Genomic DNA, 21078 nt, shown 5'->3' on the forward strand with positions numbered 1-21078 from the left:
TAGGGGGCGCAATAAACAAGGAAATTGTATATCTTCTAATTGGCCGAAAGAATGTTCTTCAAACTATAAGGGAACCATCAAGGGGCAAACCCGAGTCTATATAAAAAATATGGCCAAGAATTATTAATGTGGGCGGGAGTTATTTGGCAAAGGAAAATTGTCTTTGGAAAATTTCGCCACAAGGGGGCGCAAATAAACGACGAAATAATATATCTCCTAACTGGCCAATGGAATGTTCTGAAAACGCGTTTTAGGCTATAACTCCCACACCGAAGCTCCCACAATCAAAAACGTTATATCTACAGATTCACTGGAGTCAGCTGCATCTTTTGGCATACGCCGTTCCTCAATTTCGAACACATGCTTCGCGTTGTGCCGGCGAAATGCACACTTCTTGGACCCCTGCATAACTGCTTGCAGTTCTAGTTATTATTCCCCCCCTAGAAGTGGGCCCACAGCACAAACCGTAAATGGTGCAGACATGCCAAATGCATGACTAGATCAAGATCCGTGGCGACTACGCAGACGACAAAATCCAGACATGCCGGCCACTAGGTGGCGCTATACCAAGGAATACGCGTTTGGGGCTATAACTCCCACACCGAACCTCCCACAGTCAAAAACGTTATACCCACAGATGCACTGGAGTCTGCTGCATCTTTTGGGCTAGGCCACGCCCATTTGCGTCTATGAATATTTTTCGCTAAATCGCGAAAACCGCAAAACAGTTTTTTCCCTACTCCTCCCACATTTCTTGACCAATCAACACCAACCTTTGCACACGACATCTTCAGACGCACACGCAAAGGAATCATCAACAGTTTTTTGATCCGACCTTCGACGACGAAACGGTAGCGTTTTGAATATTTGTTTATTGGCTACGTTTTACGTCGAAACGCAAAAATTCAAAGAATACCAAAAGTAGACGTCGGATCAAGTCCAAATTTTAGACACATGTCGGTGCTACCCTTAGTGGCGTTCAATAAAGAATTCGGAATATTTCGCCATTAGGGGGCGCAATAAACGAGGAAATTGTATATCTTCTAATTGGCCAAAGGAATGTTCTTCAAACTATAAGGGAACCATCAAGGGGCAAACCCGAGTCTATATAAAAAATATGGCCAAGAATTAATGATGTAGGCGGGAGTTATTTGGCAAAGGAAAATTGTCTTTGGAAAATTTCGCCACAAGGGGGCGCAAATAAACGGCAAAATAATATATCTCCTAACTGGCCAATGGAATGTTCTGAAAACGCGTTTTAGGCTATAACTCCCACACCGAAGCTCCCACAATCAAAAACGTTATATCTACAGATTCACTGGAGTCAGCTGCATCTTTTGGCATACGCCGTTCCTCAATTTCGAACACATGCTTCGCGTTGTGCCGGCGAAATGCACACTTCTTGGACCCCTGCATAACTGCTTGCAGTTCTAGTTATTCTTCCCGCCATAGAAGTGGGACTACAGCCCAAACCGTAAATGGTGCACACACGCCAATTGCATGACTAGATCCAGGTCCGGCACCGCTACTCAGATAACCAAATCCAGACACGCCGGCCTCTAGGTGGCGCTATACCAACGAATACGCGTTTGGGGCTATAACTCCCACACCGAACGTCCCAGAGTCCAAAAACTTGTACACACAGATGCACTGGAGTCTGCTGCATCTTTTGGCCTGGGCCACGCCCATTTGCGTCTATGAATATTTTTCGCTAAATCGCGAAAACCGCAAAACTGTTTTTTCCCTACTCCTCCCACATTTCTTGACCAATCAACACCAAACTTTGCACACGACATCTTCAGACGCACACGCAAAGGAATCATCAACAGTTTTTTGATCCGACCTTCGACGACGAAACGGTAGCATTTTGAATATTGGTATATTAGCTAAATTAGACGTGGAAAATCAAAAATCCAGAAAAATCCAAAAGTAGACATCGGAACGAGTCCAAATACAGACATGTTGGTTCTAACCTTAATGTCGTTCGATAAAAATTTCGGAAAATTTCGCCATTAGGGGGCGCCATAAACAAGGAAATTGTATATCTTCTAAAAAAAATTGCCGCAAACTGACTTCTCGCTACTCCTACCACAGTCAAATCCTTTGTATCCACAGGTTCAGGGTAGTGTTTTGAACACATGCTTCGCGTTGCACCGGCGAAACGCACATTTCTTGTCGCGTTGTGCCGGCGAAATGCACACTTCTTGGACCCCTGCATAACTGCTTGCAGTTCTAGTTATTATACTTCCAAGGTTAGAAGTGGTACTACAGCCCAAACCGTAAATGGTGCACACAAGCCAATTACATGACTAGATCCAGGTACGTGTAGACTACGCAGACGAAAAAATCCAGACCTGCCGGTCACTAGGTGGCGCTATACCTCGGAAAACGTGTTTGGGGCTATAACTCCCACACCGAACCTCCCACAGTCCAAAAACGTGTACACACAGATGCACTGGAGTCTGCTGCATCTTGTGGCCTAGGCCACGCCCATTTGCGTCTATGAATATTTTTCGCTAAATCGCGAAAACCGCAAAACTGTATTTTCGCTACTCCTCCCACATTTCTTGACCAATTGACACAAAACTTTGCACACGGCATCTTCAGACGCACACGCAAAGAAATCATCAACAGTTTTTTGATCCGACCTTTCACGACGAAACGGTAGAGTTTTGAATATTTGTTTATTAGCTAAATTAGACGTGGAAAATTAAAAATCCAAAAAAATCCAAAATTAGACATCGGATCGAGTCCAAATTCTACACACATGTTGGTGCTAACCTTAATGACGTTCGATAAAAATTTCGGACAATTTCGAAGTTAGGGGGCGCAATAAACGAGGAAATTGTATATCTTCTACAAAATTTCACCTCGAAAACGCTACACTGACTTCTCGCTACTCCTACCACAGTCAAATCCTTTGTATCCACAGGTTCAGGGTAGCGTTTTAAACACATGCTTCGCGTTGTGCCGGCGAAACGCACATTTCTTGTCGCGTTGTGCCGGCGAAATGCACACTTCTTGGACCCCTGCATAACTGCTTGCAGTTCTAGTGGGTATTGTTGGTGCAGCGTTAGACACTGGGTCTGTTCGAAACCGCATACTTGCTTACTACGCTTACTAACTATGACGTCAAATTGAGTAAGCGAGAATTTAGTAAGCGAGTTTAGGTAAGCGAGTAGTATCCGAATGTCTTCTACTTCCGGAAAGATTTTGAGTAAGCATCGCTAGCTTACTAGACGTACTAAACTGCCCCAGAATGCACTGCGTCTATTCAAAAATAAAATGGAAGCAATGGCGCTAAACACGGAGCCGCAGCAGAGCCCACAGCCATACCGATGTAAGTGAATCGTCTATTACCAATCGTATGTGGTCAACATATATTTGATTGATTAGATTTTTTAGGATGAACGTAGCTTTGTTGTAGTCCAACATGTGTTTAAAGTTACCGTTCTTGATGACTAAAGGGTCAGCCTGTTGATAGCTATATAGCATGTAAATAAACGGGTAACAGTAATGCAAGTGATATCACCGTAGTTTTAATTAATTAACGTCACCAGCTGCGTTTCTATCCCCCTGCTACCATCGATAAAAAGTATGTGCGTTATTGATCGTTTAAGGGACTGATGAAGACACGGAGGCGCTTATCAGGTGGAGAGGGGCCAATGATGTGTTCTTCACGGGGAGGCGCAATGCCTCCATGTCCGGATTTCAGTAAGACACCACTTTTCAATTGTGTTATCTTACGTTTTATATAGAGGCACGAAAATATATCAAAGGGTTGAGGGTTACCTTTGTGCTCTCATGAGAAGTGTGTTTGTAAAAATAGGCTATTGGATGAGACGAGTTAGTTTAGTTGCCCCTTTCATAAGTTTATGCTAATTTGACCAATGTTATTTGTGTAGGACCTATATAAAGGACATGGAGCTGGAGGGGAAAGTAGAGGCCCTCTGGGCAAAAAAAAAGTGGGAGAATTTAAAACAAAAATACAAGGTGAGTCCAGGTATCATATTTCACCTTAGCTTGCCTTAAAAAAGAAATGCTCCTGAAAAGCAAAACTGTTTATCCGTAATCTCTTCAAAAGAAAATCTGGAGGCTTGTATAGTGCATTTCAGATCCCAGTAAACCACATACGTAACTGATGAATAAAAAAGGCCACAGCAAACTAACGTTGTAACCTGTGAATCATAGTTATCAGATGTTTCTTTGTTTTAGGAATTGAAAGCCCCAAGGACGGGCGTAAGCACAGAGGGAGGAGAGGCCACTGCAGCAAACTGGAAGTGGTTTGTTCTCATGGATGAGGTGATGGGGCACCGCCCAGCGATCACTCCACCAAACCCCATCTCCTCAGCCATGGGAACAAACTCTGCTGCAGTGGCCTCTCCTCAGGAGGAAGAGGGGGAGTCCACTCCGTGCTCCAAACGAAAGAGGGAGCCGGAGTGGCTCTCCTATGTTAGGAAAATGGAAGAGAAGGAAGAGGAAAAGGAAAGGAGGGCGGAAGAGAGAGAGGAGCAGAAAGAGAGAGAGGAACTACAGAGAGAAGAGAGGAAGGAGAGAGAAAAGAGAGAGGAAGACAGAAGGAGAGAGAGAGAGTGGCGAGAATGGATGGATGCGAGGCAAAGAGAGGAAAGAAGAGAGAGAGCGGAGAGGGACAGGGACAATATGGCCAGGGAGGAAAGGCTGCTTGCCCTCTTAGAGGCCATAACAAAAAAATATTAAATAAAGTCTATTTGAACCGTTTCCTCTTTTGTTGCAGATAATTCTGAAGGATTATAAAGAGTAAAGGGAGGCAGTAATAACATGATATTGAAATATAATATAATTAAATGATTTAATTTATGATTTAGTTATCATGTTAGATCTAATTAAAACTGATCAGAAAAATCAAAGGTGAATGAAAAACATGCCAAATATGTACAATAACAAGCATTGATATGGGATTAGAATAAAGAGATATCAATATAACTATGTACATTAATTGGTTATCATGTTAGATCTAATCAAAACTGATCAGAAAAATCAAAGGTGAATGAAAAACATGCCAAATATGTACAATAACAAGCATTGATTTGGCTAGAATAAAGAGATATCAATATAACTATGTACATTAATTGGTTATCATGTTAGATCTAATTAAAACTGATCAGAAAAATCAAAGGTGAATGAAAAACATGCCAAATATGTACAATAACAAGCATTGATTTGGCTAGAATAAAGAGATATCAATATAACTATGTACATTAATTGGTTATCATGTTAGATCTAATTAAAACTGATCAGAAAAATCAAACTGAAGTAAAAAAAACAATATAACTACATTTATTTGTTATCATTTATATCTATTTACATTTGTGTGCTATAACTATTAACATATTTTTTTTATGTTTTTTATTTTTTTATATTTACAAGATAATCAACAATAATCATGTTCCAGAAGAACAGGAATCCTGAGCTCAGGAGCAGGAGCAGCAGACACTGCAGCTGCGAGTCTGTCCCGAAGAGTTTCCCCCGACTGCTGCTGGCACTCTTGGGCAACCTCATCCCCATCTCCGTTGTCGTCGTCCTCCTCCTCAGGCTCCAGGATGTCCCCAGTGCCGATGCACAGGTTGTGCAGGAAGAGGCAGTCGATGATCACCTCCGACACAAACTCCACCTTCACCTCAAGGGCCTTTAAAAAGATGGAGCGCCACCTGGTCTTCAGCACCCCAAAGGCCCTCTCCACCACACACCTTGCCCTCGACATCTTCGCATTATAGCGACCCTGGACAGCGTTGCGGACAGGCTCCCGGTAGGGGGTCAGCAGACGGATCGGCTGAGCCAGGCAAGGATACCCTCCGTCGCCAAGGAGGCACCAACCTGGAGGGGGGTAAAGCTGGTGCACGTAGAAAGGGCTGCTCTTCAGGACCCTGGCGTCGTGCACCGAGCCAGGGAAGCCCACGTGCACATCCAAAAAGCGACCTTTATGGTCGCAGATGGCCTGAAACTGTATGGAGTGGAACAGCTTTCGGTTGAAGTAATCTGCAGCGAAGGCTCCAGGGGGCACAATGCGAACGTGGCATCCATCAATGGCCCCTGCCACATTGCCAAAAGCCGGGGATCCTGCCAGCTGCTGGAACCCAGCCCCAATTTCTGGCAGCTCATCCCTGCTCGGAAAGTGGATCTGCTGCCTGAAAATTTGTTGGATGCCTTTGCTCACCCTGTGAACCAAATCGTGGCATGTCGTGCGGGGAATGTCGAAGGCCTCCGACACCACTCGATAGGACGTTCCACACGCCAGCCAGAACAGGAACACCAGCACCTCAAAGGCCTTCCCCCACCCGTGGTCGACCGGCCCCTGGAGACGGTGGACCAGGCTATCCAGCGTAGGCCTGGAAAGGCGGAAGTCCTTCCTTAGGTCACCGTCTTCAAAGTAGAGGCGCACCAGGGGAACATGAATGTTCAGCCTGGAATATGGCCCTCTTGCACCAACCTGTAAATTATAATTATACATTCAATATCATTATTTATTCCAATCATGTATTTATTTATTTATTTGTTCATTGTTTATTTAAATGTATGTTCTTATATATTAAACCATTTAATCACATCAAATTATTTGTGTACTGCGTTAATAATGATTTATTCATATCTATTTATTCTTACTATGTATAGGCTATTAGATTATTTATTTAAATGTATTCCTACTGTCTTATAGCCTGTAAATGCTGCTTCCCATATGGTTTCTGCCATATTATGAATACTATTCATCATATCAAGTGTATTGATCAGTATTACATAGGGATGCAAATTATCGAGTAATTCATTAATCGATAGTCGTTTCATCTTATCGATCGATGATCGATTAATTGATAAGCGGCAATTCTTCTGAGAAGCTGAATTTCCTTCTGAATGTGACACATTTAGGTGGTAATTCAACAAAGTCGTTTAGTTGTTGTACTTTAGAATACTTCCACATATTGTGCATTTGGCGTCTTTGTCGTCATTAACCAACTTAAAGTGGCTCCATACTGCACTCCGTCCTGCCGTGTTCCAATACCCGTACTGTCCGTACTTACTAGCCAAAATTTGAGTACGCAGTACTCCAATTCAGATCCGGCGAAAAGAAGTATACTTCAAGGACCCGGATGCCGTACTCAAAACGGGCTAATCGTGAAGTGTGGATCGAAGGACACTCCCCGTACTCAACGGCAGCCTTCTTAGCTACGTAGCAGAAGAGGCGGAGCCAGGCTGAGCCAAAGTCGGCGCATTTTCCACATAGCCTGCATTAATATAGTCATTTTGTAGTTTTTATAGCTTTTTATAGCTGCTAGGCGTAAAGAGTTCACCGTTCAAAGCGGGATGTTTATTGCGGGGGAGGAGCCACGGCGGCAGTCGTGATCGTAATTTCCGGTTAGTGCACCACGGAGTACTCGATTTGGAACAGCACTCGCATCTGAAAAATGTACGTAGTAGCCAGTGCGGATAGTATACTTCCTTTAAGTATATTCATGGAAGTACGGGTATTGGAACACGGCCCTGCTTTGCTTGTGTTCCCGCTTGTGTTCCCGCGTGTGCGTCAAGTACGTCTGGCGTCAAGTGCGCCCTCACGTGGACGGTTGGGGAATTACGGGTTAAAATGCGATTAATTGCAAGTAATTTATTTTAATCGAGTAATCTCTTATCGACAATTAATCGATAATCGATTAATTGTTTGCATCCCTAGTATTACATTAACAATGACTATTCTTATCACTACTGTAGGCTTCTCATTATTAGTCTGTGAGGAGAAAATGAAGCGGTGTTCTAGACGCTCAAATAGATAGTAATCTAGGATTGCCATACTCTTATCAATTGTTGACAGCACTTTGATACAGTTTACCTTACAAATAGGGTACTTACTTCAGTGCCACAACATAAATGTCCGTACACGGCAACCATGTACCGACGGCGAGCTGACTCCCTCCTTCGTCTCCGTGCTGCTGCGGCTCTCCTACGGCTGGTCAGGTACATTTTACGAACGAACGAACGCGATGATAAAACAATAAAATAACAAATCTATCAAAATGATTGGAATATATATAAAATCTAAATCAAAAATGGAAATATAAAAGGCTGTCTGTCTAATCTAACTAAATCTATCTATCGGTCTATTTATCTGTAGGCTAGGTATGCAGGTAAGTATATATTCTGTATTAACTGGCAGTTAACTGTATTAACTGGCAATCTAGCATTAGGACAAAGAAGACGAAACGAGGGAAAATCAGACAATAGACAAGAATAATATAAAATAATTAATCATTTTGTTTAATAATTGTTTAATAATTGTTTTAACATATAACCGCAAATCCTTAGGTTGAAGGTGTACTGTGACGTTAAATGTGGCGTTTATATATTTATTTATAATATTTATTAACGGCGCCCGGCCGGTAGGTTATTGACGCGTCATTTTGATTCACGTGATCAGAGGTGGTTAAGTAAGGACGGTCTTCTGAACGTCGATTACTCAAATGGATTACTCAATCATTTTTAAGGATTCGAGAAGTAAGCCAAATATTTAGTAGGTAGTAAGCAGTAAGCAAGTATGCGGTTTCGAACACACCCACTGTACCTGAAGTACCGAGTTGATTCGATTCTATGGATTTTCGGGTGGCGATTGCTATTGCGGCGAGTTCGGTGTCGTCTAGTCCGTTATCTGTGGGTAGTTTGGGAAACAATCCTGTACAGTCTTGGTTAACGGAAAGTCCTACTTTACGCGCTAGTTTCTGCAATCTGTTTAGGTCTATAACGAGTTGACGTTGGCTCCATACACAAAGTGTAGCGAGGACGGTTTTGTCTTTTCTGTTGTTTTGCGCTGTTTTAATAGCGTCTACTTCGGCGGCTGTTAACTCTATTTCAGTCATTAATTTATCAACATGTTCTGCATTATTAGTTGCTGTTATGTTCAACAGAGCTGTTCTATACACTTCTGGCCAATCTGGGTCGATTTGCATCGTTTTTTTGAAAATGTTAGACGCGATTTCTGGAGTTACTTCTTGTTTAACTGGTTTTGGTATTGGGTGACGTTTTGCAGTGCGAATCCATGCATCTAAACAATTCTGTGTGTAATGAAAATCCCATTTCGGATCTGGTCCAGACGTTATTGTTTATTTTAATTCTTGTAGTTTGCAAGAATCAAAAGAACCACCTATTGGCCAACAGCCATCTGTCCATTCGTACACATCATAAGTAAATGGAAAGACCGAGTATATGCCTTCTTCCCTCAAGACTATATCTGCGGGGGATCTTGGTGGCACTATAGGATCGTTTTTTTTCTTACCATAGCGCAGGGGTTTTCAAAGTGTGAGAGAGTGAGCCCCCCCTCAGAGAAAAGAATTCAGCTGAGCCCCCCCCCCCCCCCCCCCCCCCCCATTTTTTTTTTCTAAAGACCTGTGTTTTGAAAGCTATCTTAATTATTTTACACATTTTAAACATCACTGATCATAATTTTAAAACATTTGAAACATATTTTTTAAACATTTTAAACATATTTCTGAAACATTACAACATCTTTGTGCGTTTTTAAACACATTTCTTAACAACTTTATCTAAGCATATTTTAGCTTAACCTTTTTTAAATACATTTGAACATCTTAATCTGTGTAAACTGCCAGTTTACACCGATTCCTTCAGGGTCCCCGACTCTAAATGAGTCGAATCAGATCTGCTTTTTCAGTCCAGAGATTCGACTATTCAGCGGGGTTTGTTTACCGGCGTTGCTATGGTGACCTAAATTATTATAAGCAACTGAAAACGATGCCGGTTTGAAACTAAAACTGTGATTCTGAAAAAAGTATAAATGCTATCAAAATTCCGTTTGGATAGTATTGAAGATACAAGAGTGTAGATTTGTTCAATGGTTTGAACGATGGTAAACGGTTGAAAAATTAATGAGTTACGATGTCTAGAAGTAGGTGTATCAGAATGGGCAGACGTCTTCAATGAAAACAGCTGAAAACGAAGCGGTATGAAACTAAAACGGTGGTTCTGAAGAAATTTTAAATGATATCGAAATTCTGTTTGGATATGATTGAAGATACAAGTGTGTAGACTTGTTAAATGGTTTGCACGAAGATAAACGGTTGAAAATTGATTTAGTTAGGTTACTTCTACAGTTGAAGTACGATTGATGATTTGAATCATCGACTTTCAGGTTTTTCTTCGGGTTTATTTTTTTCTCACGTCGCGCCCCCCCTGAAGAACTCTGGGCGCGCCCCACAGTTTGAAAACCACTGCCATAGCGAGTTCTTACCACGTCCGCTCGTTTTTTAATTTGCTTAGATACCGTTATTGTCACCTTAGCGTCCCGTTTTGATGAATTGGCGCCCATTTTACTCTTTATGACTGTGGGAGTCAGACGTTCTTTTGGAAAGAAAACACAAACAAATTAATACGAATAAAGGAATACACACACAGCTGATACAACAGATAGGGATATACGAAACAAAATACAATCACTTTTGTTATAGTTTTACGTCATGAATTCTTTAATGCTAAAAGTAGGCTATGTTAATGTTATTTAATAATTTTAAAACATGTGGAACTCAACGTAAATGGAGACCACAGATCTGTTTGATAAAGAAACAAAGAAATGTTATCTAACTGAATGATATTAATATATTTTGTACAAATTTGTAAATCAGAGTAAAGTCAATGTCTCAAAGGAGCCCGATTTATTTATTTCTATGTTAGTTTCAAGGTACTCACTCGTGGTTTATCAATCAAACCTGTTTGAAGAATAAACTTTTGTGGAGTTGAATTGTCCTCTGGCTCTCGATCAGTGTCTTGAACTGCTACGTTTTTCGGGCATTCGTTCCTTGGGCATTGCTATTTATCTGAAAAAAATCTATACGATCTCTCAGATCATATTAATACAACTCAGCAGTAAATCTATTACAATCGCATTCAAATACATTTCGAATTTCAGGACGGCGTAAAACTGCTTCTCCAGCGCTGTGGAAAGAAGAAGGGTCTACAAGAGGTTGTAGACAACATGAAAGCAAAGCATGGAAAGAAAGGATAGAAATACGGCGCGAAAAATACATAACATAACAATTGGGATGAAACACAACGATGTTTTTTATATATTTTTTCTTTTCACAACGGAGGGGGGCCTATTCCCTCAGTTGTTTCAGTGCCATACTTACCTGCTGGCACTGTTTGCGTCCGTAAAGGCCGGACGTTATTTCTCTATTATATTTAGTTTTACCACTCGTCCACTTTTCTGAAATAAAATAAGTTTAGTAACATGACAAGAAAAGTTGAACAGTGGTTAAATCAAATTTTTCGCCGTCGTTGGTGTCTTTAGGTTGGGAGGCTCCTCTATTTTATGTACATTTCATTCAGGTTCAAACAACATGAGGCCACTCAATTCATCCTACTTGGTTTTACCGTGGGTGCAGCCCTATTTGAAATAGATCTCTAGTGTCCATTCATCATACCTTTGAACCGTTTCTGTCAGTGCAGAAACGGTGCAAAGGTCCGGGTCAAAATTAAATAACTTCTTCCCGTGGGTGCAATTATCAGCCCTATTTGAAATAGATCTTTATCTATTCATCATACCAGTGAAAGGTCTGTCAGTACAGAAACGTTCAAAGGTCCTGGGTCAGAATTGCATAACTTCCGAGGGACGTACATTACCCATTCATCTGAGGTCCAAGCAAATACATTCACTGGTTGGCCGGATGTGGGGTCCCAAACTGTTTTATTACCGGGCTACTTACTGAATGTGTTCTACTTGGGATACACAGTTCATTAACACACCAACGTAACTCTTGTAATGTACGTAGTTCTTTGGAGGGTTGTTACCCTTACTGAGAGTAATCAAAACGTTCTCCGCCAACATTCCTGCATTCGTCACATAACAAGAGTTAATCTGCAGAGCGAAATCTTGCTAATGATTCGCACGGCACAAGCTTTCCATTCGTAGTAACAAACAGTCTACTACTGGCCAATCATTGATGCCTACGTAGTACGGATTATCAATTCGTAGGGATTCCTAATTCTTGGATATTTTAGCAAAAAATATCAGACAGAGCCTCCGCCTAAATAAGAATTTAAATGAAACCTCATGCTTTTAGATCGATTTTCCCGTGGGTGCAATCATCAGCCCTATTTGAAATAGATCTCTAGTGTCCATTCATCATACCTTTGAACCGTTTCTGTCAGTGCAGAAACGGTGCAAAGGTCCGCGTCAAAATTAAATAACTTCTTCCCGTGGGTGCAATTATCAGCCCTATTTGAAATAGATCTTTACTTTCATCATACCAAAGGCAGGCAACTATGTCCACTTATCCCCTCTTTAGCTGAATAGTTGTTTTAGTGCTAATCGCCTCCAAAGGTCCAGGTCAGATCCTAATCACATGTGTTTATCTATTTTCCAAATTCCGGATCCCGTCAGAGGGTCAGAATGGCAAGATAGTCATTTAAAAGAAACATAACTTACCAGTCTGATGATCTCATATTGGGATCCTGCCGACAACGCCATTTGATGAAGAGAAAGTTCTCTCACGGACACGTCGGACAGCGAAATATTTGATTTAATCTTAAAGCATGATCATGGGAAAAGTACTGGCAGCAAAGTTTACCAAGAACACATTCGCCGAGACAATAGATTCACAAGATTCTTATAGGGAACATTAACATTATGGGAAGGAAGTGGGAGTGACCTTAAGCCAAGTAAATTTGTAATACAATGGGTGGTTATTGGACATGTCTACAGGTTTGGCTGTAAACGAGTTTACACTACAAAGAAGTCAGTCGATTGGCCTGGTCACAAAACCAGACTTCCTGGCTCCAGTGGGAACTTGAATACGAATTAACTTAAGTTACAGGGAGAATGTATACAGTTCCTTCGAATGTAATAATTATATAAACAAGGTTAATATAATTTGTGTGTGATTGTATATTATTAGTTATGATTGATATTTCCACGACAAAAACCGCTGCAACCATGCGCTGTAACCTTACCATAGTTACATGGATTACACTACTTACACAAACTAATGCACAGACACGGACGTGCACACAAAGATTGAGACGGAAAGACACCCCTCTCATTACCCATTTCCACTACCCCACCGTAGCCAGCCAGTCACTTTGAGTTTAAATCTCCTTACCTTTTCCAAATTTCCTCCATATTTACAAAGTTTGAACAGATAATAACAATCAACAAGATCAAGATGTAGTGTCAGAAATGGGATTCGAACCCACGCCACCAGAGGAGACTGCGACCTGAACGCAGCGCCTTGGACCGCTCGGCCATCCTGACGTATTGCAACAGACTCTTCGAATCAATCAACACAAAACGCCATCATGGTTACTGCTCTTGTATGTTCAAATGTCCGTAAAACAAGGACCGATAATAAACCCCAGCTACCATGCGCTGTAACCTTACCATAGTTACATGGATTACACTACTTACATAAACTAATGCACCGACACGGACGTGCAAACACACAGATTGAGACAGAAAGACACCCCTCTCATTTCCCCTTTCTACTACCCCAAAGAAGCCAGCCAGTCACTTTGAGTTTAAACCTCCTTACCTTTTCCAAATGTTCTCCATATTACAAAGTTTGAACAGATAATCACAATCAACGAGAACCCACGCCTCCAGAGGAGACTGCGACCTGAACGCAGCACCTTAGACCGCTCGGCCATCCTGACGTATTTCATCAGATCCTTCGAATAAATCAACACAAAACGCCATCATGGTTACTGCTCTTGTATGTTCAAATGTCCGTAAAACAAGGACCGATAATAAACCCCAGCTACCATGCGCTGTAACGTTACCATAGTTACATGGATTACACTACTTACATAAACTAATGCACCGACACGGACGTGCAAACACACAGATTGAGACAGAAAGACAGCCCTCTCATTCCCCCTTTCTACTACCCCAAAGTAGCGAGCCAGTCACTTTGAGTTTAAACCTCCTTGCCTTTTCCAAATTTTCTCCATATTACAAAGTTTGAACAGATAATCACAATTAACGAGATCCAAATGTAATGTCAGAAGTGGGATTCGAACCCACGCCTCCAGAGAAGACTGCGACCTGAACGCAGCGCCTTAGACCGCTCGGCCATCCTGACATTTTTCATCAGACCCTTCGAATCAATCAAAACAAAACGCCATCATGGTTACTGCTCTCGTATGTTCAAATGTCCGTAAAACATGGGCCGATAATAAACCCCAGCAACCATGCGCTGTAACCTTACCATAGTTACATGGATTACACTACTTACATAAACTAATGCACAGACACGGACGTGCACACAAAGATTGAGACGGAAAGACACCCCTCTCATTACCCATTTCCACTACCCCACCGTGGCCAGCCAGTCACTTTGAGTTTAAACCTCCTTGCCTTTTCCAAATGTTCTCCATATTACAAAGTTTGAACAGATAATCACAATCAACAAGATCAAAATTTAATGTCAGAAGTGGGATTCGAACCCACGCCTCCAGAGGAGACTGCGACCTGAACGCAGCGCCTTAGACCGCTCGGCCATCCTGACGTATTACATCAGATCCATCGAATCAATCAACACAAAACACCATCATGGTTACTGCTCTTGTATGTTCAAATGTCCGTAAAACAAGGACCGATAATAAACCCCAGCTACCATGCGCTGTAACGTTACCATAGTTACATGGGTTACACTACTTACATAAACTAATGCACCGACACGGACGTGCAAACACACAAATTGAGACAGAAAGACAGCCCTCTCATTTCCCCTTTCTACTACCCCAACGTAGCCAGCCAGTCACTTTGAGTTTAAATATCCTTACCTTTTCCAAATGTTCTCCATATTAAAAAGTTTGAACAGATTATCACAATCAACAAGATCAAAATGTAGTGCACTGTAAAACCTGATAAGTTAGTTCAACTTAAACTATTTGAGGAAACCGATTGCCTTGAACTATTTAAGTTTACTAACTCACATAAAATAATTGCTGGTACTTAATTTATTTAAGTAAAGATAACTCTTATATCTAGAGTTATTGTGACAAGTGTATTATGAGTTAGCATTACTAATTCCATTTACTGAAGTGAAATGTAAAGAATTAGCTTTTTACACTTAAATGCAGCAATTCATTCATCGTATATAACATGTGTTCATGTAACTTATTACATTCTAGGACAACATAAACTAATGCACAGACACACAGAATGACACCCCTCTCATTACCCATTTCCTCTACCCCACCCTAGCCAGCCAGTCACTTTGAGTTTCAATCTCCTTACCTTTTCCAAATGTTCTCCATTTTACAAAGTTTGAACAGATAATCACAATAAACGAGATCCAAATGTAATGTCAGAAGTGGGATTCGAACCCACGCCTCCAGTGGAGACTGCGACCTGAACGCAGCGCCTTAGACCGCTCGGCCATCCTGACCATTTTCATCGGACCCTTCGAATCAATAAAAACAAAACGACATCATGGTTACTGCTCTCGTATGTTCAAATGTCCGTAAAACATGGACCGATAATAAACCCCAGCAACCATGCGCTGTAACCTTACCATAGTTACATGGATTACACTACTTACATAAACTAATGCACAGACACGGACGTGCACACAAAGATTGTGCCGGAAAGACACCCCTCTCATTACCCATTTCCACTACCCCACCGTAGCCAGCCAGTCACTTTAAGTTTAAATATCCTTACCTTTTCCAAATGTTCTCCATATTACAAAGTTTGAACAGATAATCACAATCAACGAGAACCCACGCCTCCAGAGGAGACTGCGACCTGAACGCAGCGCCGTAGACCGCTCGGCCATCCTGACGTATTTCATCAGATCCTTCGAATCAATCAACACAAAACGCCATCATGGTTACTGCTCTTGTATGTTCAAATGTCCGTAAAACAAGGACCGATAATAAACCCCAGCTACCATGCGCTGTAACGTTACCATAGTTACATGGGTTACACTACTTACATAAACTAATGCACCGACATGGACGTGCAAACACACAAATTGAGACAGAAAGACAGCCCTCTCATTTCCCCTTTCTACTACCCCAACGTAGCCAGCCAGTCACTTTGAGTTTAAATATCCTTACCTTTTCCAAATGTTCTCCATATTAAAAAGTTTTGAACAGATAATCACAATCAAAGAGAACCCACGCCTCCAGAGGAGACTGCGACCTGAACGCAGCGCCTTAGACCGCTCGGCCATCCTGACGTATTTCATCAGATCCTTCGAATCAATCAACACAAAACGCCATCATGGTTACTGCTCTTGTATGTTCAAATGTCCGTAAAACAAGGACCGATAATAAACCCCAGCTACCATGCGCTGTAACGTTACCATAGTTACATGGGTTACACTACTTACATAAACTAATGCACCGACATGGACGTGCAAACACACAAATTGAGACAAAAAGACAGCCCTCTCATTTCCCCTTTCTACTACCCCAACGTAGCCAGCCAGTCACTTTGAGTTTAAATATCCTTACCTTTTCCAAATGTTCTCCATATTACAAAGTTTGAACAGATAATCACAATCAACGAGAACCCACGCCTCCAGAGGAGACTGCGACCTGAACGCAGCGCCTTAGACCGCTCGGCCATCCTGACGTATTTCATCAGATCCTTCGAATCAATCAACACAAAACGCCATCATGGTTACTGCTCTTGTATGTTCAAATGTCCGTAAAACAAGGACCGATAATAAACCCCAGCTACCATGCGCTGTAACCTTACCATAGTTACATGGATTACCCTACTTAAATAAACTAATGCACAGACACACAGATTGAGACAGAATGACACCCCTCTCATTACCCATTTCCTCTACCCCACCGTAGCCAGCCAGTCACTTTGAGTTTCAATCTCCTTACCTTTTCCAAATGTTCTCCATTTTACAAAGTTTGAACAGATAATCACAATAAACGAGATCCAAATGTAATGTCAGAAGTGGGATTCGAACCCACGCCTCCAGAGGAGACTGCGACCTGAACGCAGCGCCTTAGACCGCTCGGCCATCCTGACCTTTTTCATCAGACCCTTCGAATCAATCAACACAAAACGCCATCATGGTTACTAGCTCTTGTACGTTCAAAATGTCCGTAAAACAAGGACCGATAATAAACCCCAGCTACCATGCGCTGTAACCTTACCATAGTTACATGATTACACTACGTACAATAAACTAATGCACAGACACACAGATTGAGACAGAATGACACCCCTCTCATTACCCATTTCCTCTACCCCCACCGTAGCCAGCCAGTCACTTTGAGTTTTCAATCTCCTTACCTTTTCCAAATGTTCTCCATTTTAACAAAGTTTGAACAGATAATCACAATAACGAGATCCAAAATGGAATGTCAGAAAGTGGGATTCGAACCCACGCCTCCAGAGGAGACTGCGACCTGAACGCAGCGCCTTAGACCGCTCGGCCATCCTGACCTTTTTCATCAGACTCTTCGAATCAATCAACACAAAACGCCATCATGGTTACTGCTCTTGTATGTTCAAATGTCCGTAAAACATGGACCGATAATAACCCCAGCTACCATGCGCTGTAACGTTACCATAGTTACATGGATTACACTACTTACATAAACTAATGCACCGACACGGACGTGCAAACACACAAATTGAGACAGAAAGACAGCCCTCTCATTTCCCCTTTCTACTACCCCAAACGTAGCCAGCCAGTCACTTTGAGTTTAAAACTCCTTACCTTTTCCAAATGTTCTCCATATTAAAAAGTTTGAACAGATAATCACAATCAACAAGATCAAAATGTCAGAAGTGGGATTCGAACCAAACGCCTCCAGGGGAGACTGCGACCTGAAACAGCAGCGCCTTAGAACCACGTCGGCCATCCTGACGTAATTCAACATTACCCTTCGAATCAATAAACACAACACACCATCATGGTTACTGCTCTCGTATGATCAAATGTCCATACAACATGGACCGATAATAAACCCCAGCTACCATGCGCTGTAAACTTACAATAGTTACATGGGTTACACTACTTACATAAACTAATGCACACGCACAACAATTGTGACAGAATGACACGCAGACACCCATCTCATTAACCATTTCCACTACCCTAACATTAGCCAGCGAGTCACTTTGAGTGTTAAAAACTCCTTTCCTTTTCCAAATTTTCTCCAGAATTACTAATTTGAACAGATAATCACAAACAACGAGATCCATATGTCTTGTCAGAAGTGGGATTCGGACACACGCCTCCAGAGGAGACTGCGACCTGAACGCAGCGCCTTAGACCGCTCGGGCCATCCTGACGTATTGCATCACCTCTTCGAATCAATCAACACAAAATCGCAATCATGGTTACTGCTCTTGTATGTTCAAATGTCCGTAAAAACAGGACCGATAAGAAACCCCAGCTACCATGCGCTGTAACCTTACCATAGTTACATGGATTACACTACTTACATAAACTAATGCACAGACACAGCAGATTGAGACAGAATGACACCCCTCTCATTACCCATTTCCTCTACCCCACCGTAGCCAGCCAGTCACTTTGAGTTTCAATCTCCTTACCTTTTCCAAATGTTCTCCATTTTACAAAGTTTGAAACAGATAATCACAATAAACGAGATCCAAATGTAATGTCAGAAGTGGGATTCGAACCCACGCCTCCAGAGGAGACTGCGACCTGAACGCAGCGCCTTAGACCGCTCGGCCATCCTGACCTTTTACAACAGACCCTTCGAATCAATCAACACAAAACGCCATCATGGTTACTGCTCTTGTATGTTCAAATGTCCGTAAAACAAGGACCGATAATAAACCGCAGCTACCATGCGCTGTAACGTTACCATAGTTACATGGATTACACTACTTACATAAACTAATGCACCGACACGGACGTGCACACAAAGATTGAGACAGAAAGACAGCCCTCTCATTTCCCCTTTCTACTACCCCAAAGTAGCCAGCCAGTCACTTTGAGTTTAAATATCCTTACCTTTCCAAATGTTCTCCATTTTACAAAGTTTGAACAGATAATCACAATAAACGAGATCCAAATGTAATGTCAGAAGTGGGATTCGAACCCACGCCTCCAGAGGAGACTACGACCTGAACGCAGCGCCTTAGACCGCTCTGCCATCCTGACCTTTTTCATCTGTCCCTTCGAATCAATCAACACAAAACGCCATCATGGTTACTGCTCTTGTATGTTCAAATGTCCGTAAAACAAGGACCGATAATAAACCCCAGCTACCATGCGCTGTAACGTTACCATAGTTACATGGGTTACACTACTTACATAAACTAATGCACCGACACTGGACGTGCAAACACCACAAATTGAGACAGAAAGACAGCCCTCTCATTTCCCCTTTCTACTACCCCAACGTAGCCAGCCAGTCACTTTGAGTTTAAATATCCTTACCTTTTCCAAATGTTCTCCATATTAAAAAGTTTGAACAGATAATCACAATCAACAAGATCAAAATGTCAGAAGTGGGGATTCGAACCAACGCCTCCAGGGGAGACTGCGACCTGAACACAGCGCCTTCGACCACTCGGCCATCCTGACGTAATTCAACATTACCCTTCGAATCAATAAACACAACACACCATCATGGTTACTGCTCTCGTATGATCAAATGTCCATACAACATGGACCGATAATAACCCCAGCTACCATGCGCTGTAACGTTACCATAGTTACATGGGTTACACTACTTACATAAACTACTGCACACGCACAACAATTGTGACAGAATGACACGCAGGACCACCCATCTCATTAACCATTTCCACTACCCAACATTAGCCAGCGAGTCACTTTGAGTTTAAAACTCCTTACCTTTTCCAAATTTTCTCCATATTACTAATTTGAACAGATAATCACAAACAACGAGATCCATATGTCTTGTCAGAAGTGGGATTCGGACACACGCCTCCAGAGGAGACTGCGACCTGAACGCAGCGCCTTAGACCGCTCGGCCATCCTGACGTATTGCATCAACCTCTTCGAATCAATCAACACAAAATCGCCATCATGGTTACTGCTCTTGTATGTTCAAATGTCCGTAAAACAAGGACCGATAATAAACCCCAGCTACCATGCGCTGTAACCCTTACCATAGTTACATGGATTACACTACTTACATAAACTAATGCACAGACACACAGATTGAGACAGAATGACACCCCTCTCATTACCCATTTCCTCTACCCCACCGTAGCCAGCCAGTCACTTTGAGTTTCAATCTCCTTACCTTTTCCAAATGTTCTCCATTTTACAAAGTTTGAACAGATAATCACAATAAACGAGATCCAAATGTAATGTCAGAAGTGGGATTCGAACCCACGCCTCCAGAGGAGACTGCGACCTGAACGCAGCGCCTTAGACCGCTCGGCCATCCTGACCTTTTACATCAGACCCTTCGAATCAATCAACACAAAACGCCATCATGGTTACTGCTCTTGTATGTTCAAATGTCCGTAAAACAAGGACCGATAATAAACCGCAGCTACCATGCGCTGTAACGTTACCATAGTTACATGGATTACACTACTTACATAAACTAATGCACCGACACGGACGTGCAAACACACAGATTGAGACAGAAAGACAGCCCTCTCATTTCCCCTTTCTACTACCCCAAAGTAGCCAGCCAGTCACTTTGAGTTTAAAACTCCTTACCTTTTCCCAATGTTCTCCATTTTACAAAGTGTGAACAGATAATCACAATCAACGAGAAACACCACGCCTCCAGAGGAGACTGCGACCTGAACGCAGCCCTTAGACCGCTCGGCCATCCTGACGTATTTCAATCAGATCCTTCGAATCAATCAACACAAAACGCCATCATGGTTACTGCTCTTGTATGTTCAAATGTCCGTAAAACAGGACCGTAATAAACCCCAGCTACCATGCGCTGTAACGTTACCATAGTTACATGGGTACACTACTTACCATAAACTAATGCAACCATCGCACAACAATTGAGGACAGAATGACACGCAGACACCCATCATCATTAACCATTTCCACTACCCCACATTAGCCAGCTAGTCACTTTTGAGTTAAAACT

The 21078-nt window shown here is 42.1% G+C and overlaps 7 non-coding genes across 7 annotated transcripts; all 7 read right to left on the bottom strand.

The window, feature by feature from the left end:
- Positions 1-14028: 14028 nt before the first annotated feature.
- On the bottom strand, positions 14029-14111 carry trnal-cag (transfer RNA leucine (anticodon CAG)). The gene has a single exon. It is a non-coding gene; the product is annotated as a tRNA-Leu (tRNA).
- Positions 14112-14454: 343 nt separating this feature from the next.
- On the bottom strand, positions 14455-14537 carry trnal-cag (transfer RNA leucine (anticodon CAG)). The gene has a single exon. It is a non-coding gene; the product is annotated as a tRNA-Leu (tRNA).
- An 802-nt stretch (positions 14538-15339) lies between these two features.
- On the bottom strand, positions 15340-15422 carry trnal-cag (transfer RNA leucine (anticodon CAG)). Its single transcript has one exon. It is a non-coding gene; the product is annotated as a tRNA-Leu (tRNA).
- A 1524-nt stretch (positions 15423-16946) lies between these two features.
- Positions 16947-17029, bottom strand: trnal-cag (transfer RNA leucine (anticodon CAG)). Its single transcript has one exon. It is a non-coding gene; the product is annotated as a tRNA-Leu (tRNA).
- A 336-nt stretch (positions 17030-17365) lies between these two features.
- On the bottom strand, positions 17366-17449 carry trnal-cag (transfer RNA leucine (anticodon CAG)). Its single transcript has one exon. It is a non-coding gene; the product is annotated as a tRNA-Leu (tRNA).
- A 1188-nt stretch (positions 17450-18637) lies between these two features.
- On the bottom strand, positions 18638-18720 carry trnal-cag (transfer RNA leucine (anticodon CAG)). Its single transcript has one exon. It is a non-coding gene; the product is annotated as a tRNA-Leu (tRNA).
- A 1607-nt stretch (positions 18721-20327) lies between these two features.
- trnal-cag (transfer RNA leucine (anticodon CAG)) lies at positions 20328-20410 on the bottom strand. The gene has a single exon. It is a non-coding gene; the product is annotated as a tRNA-Leu (tRNA).
- Positions 20411-21078: the final 668 nt, after the last annotated feature.

This window comes from Gadus chalcogrammus, chromosome 12 (assembly GCF_026213295.1).
Source record: "Gadus chalcogrammus isolate NIFS_2021 chromosome 12, NIFS_Gcha_1.0, whole genome shotgun sequence".
NCBI classification, from domain to species: domain Eukaryota; kingdom Metazoa; phylum Chordata; class Actinopteri; order Gadiformes; family Gadidae; genus Gadus; species Gadus chalcogrammus.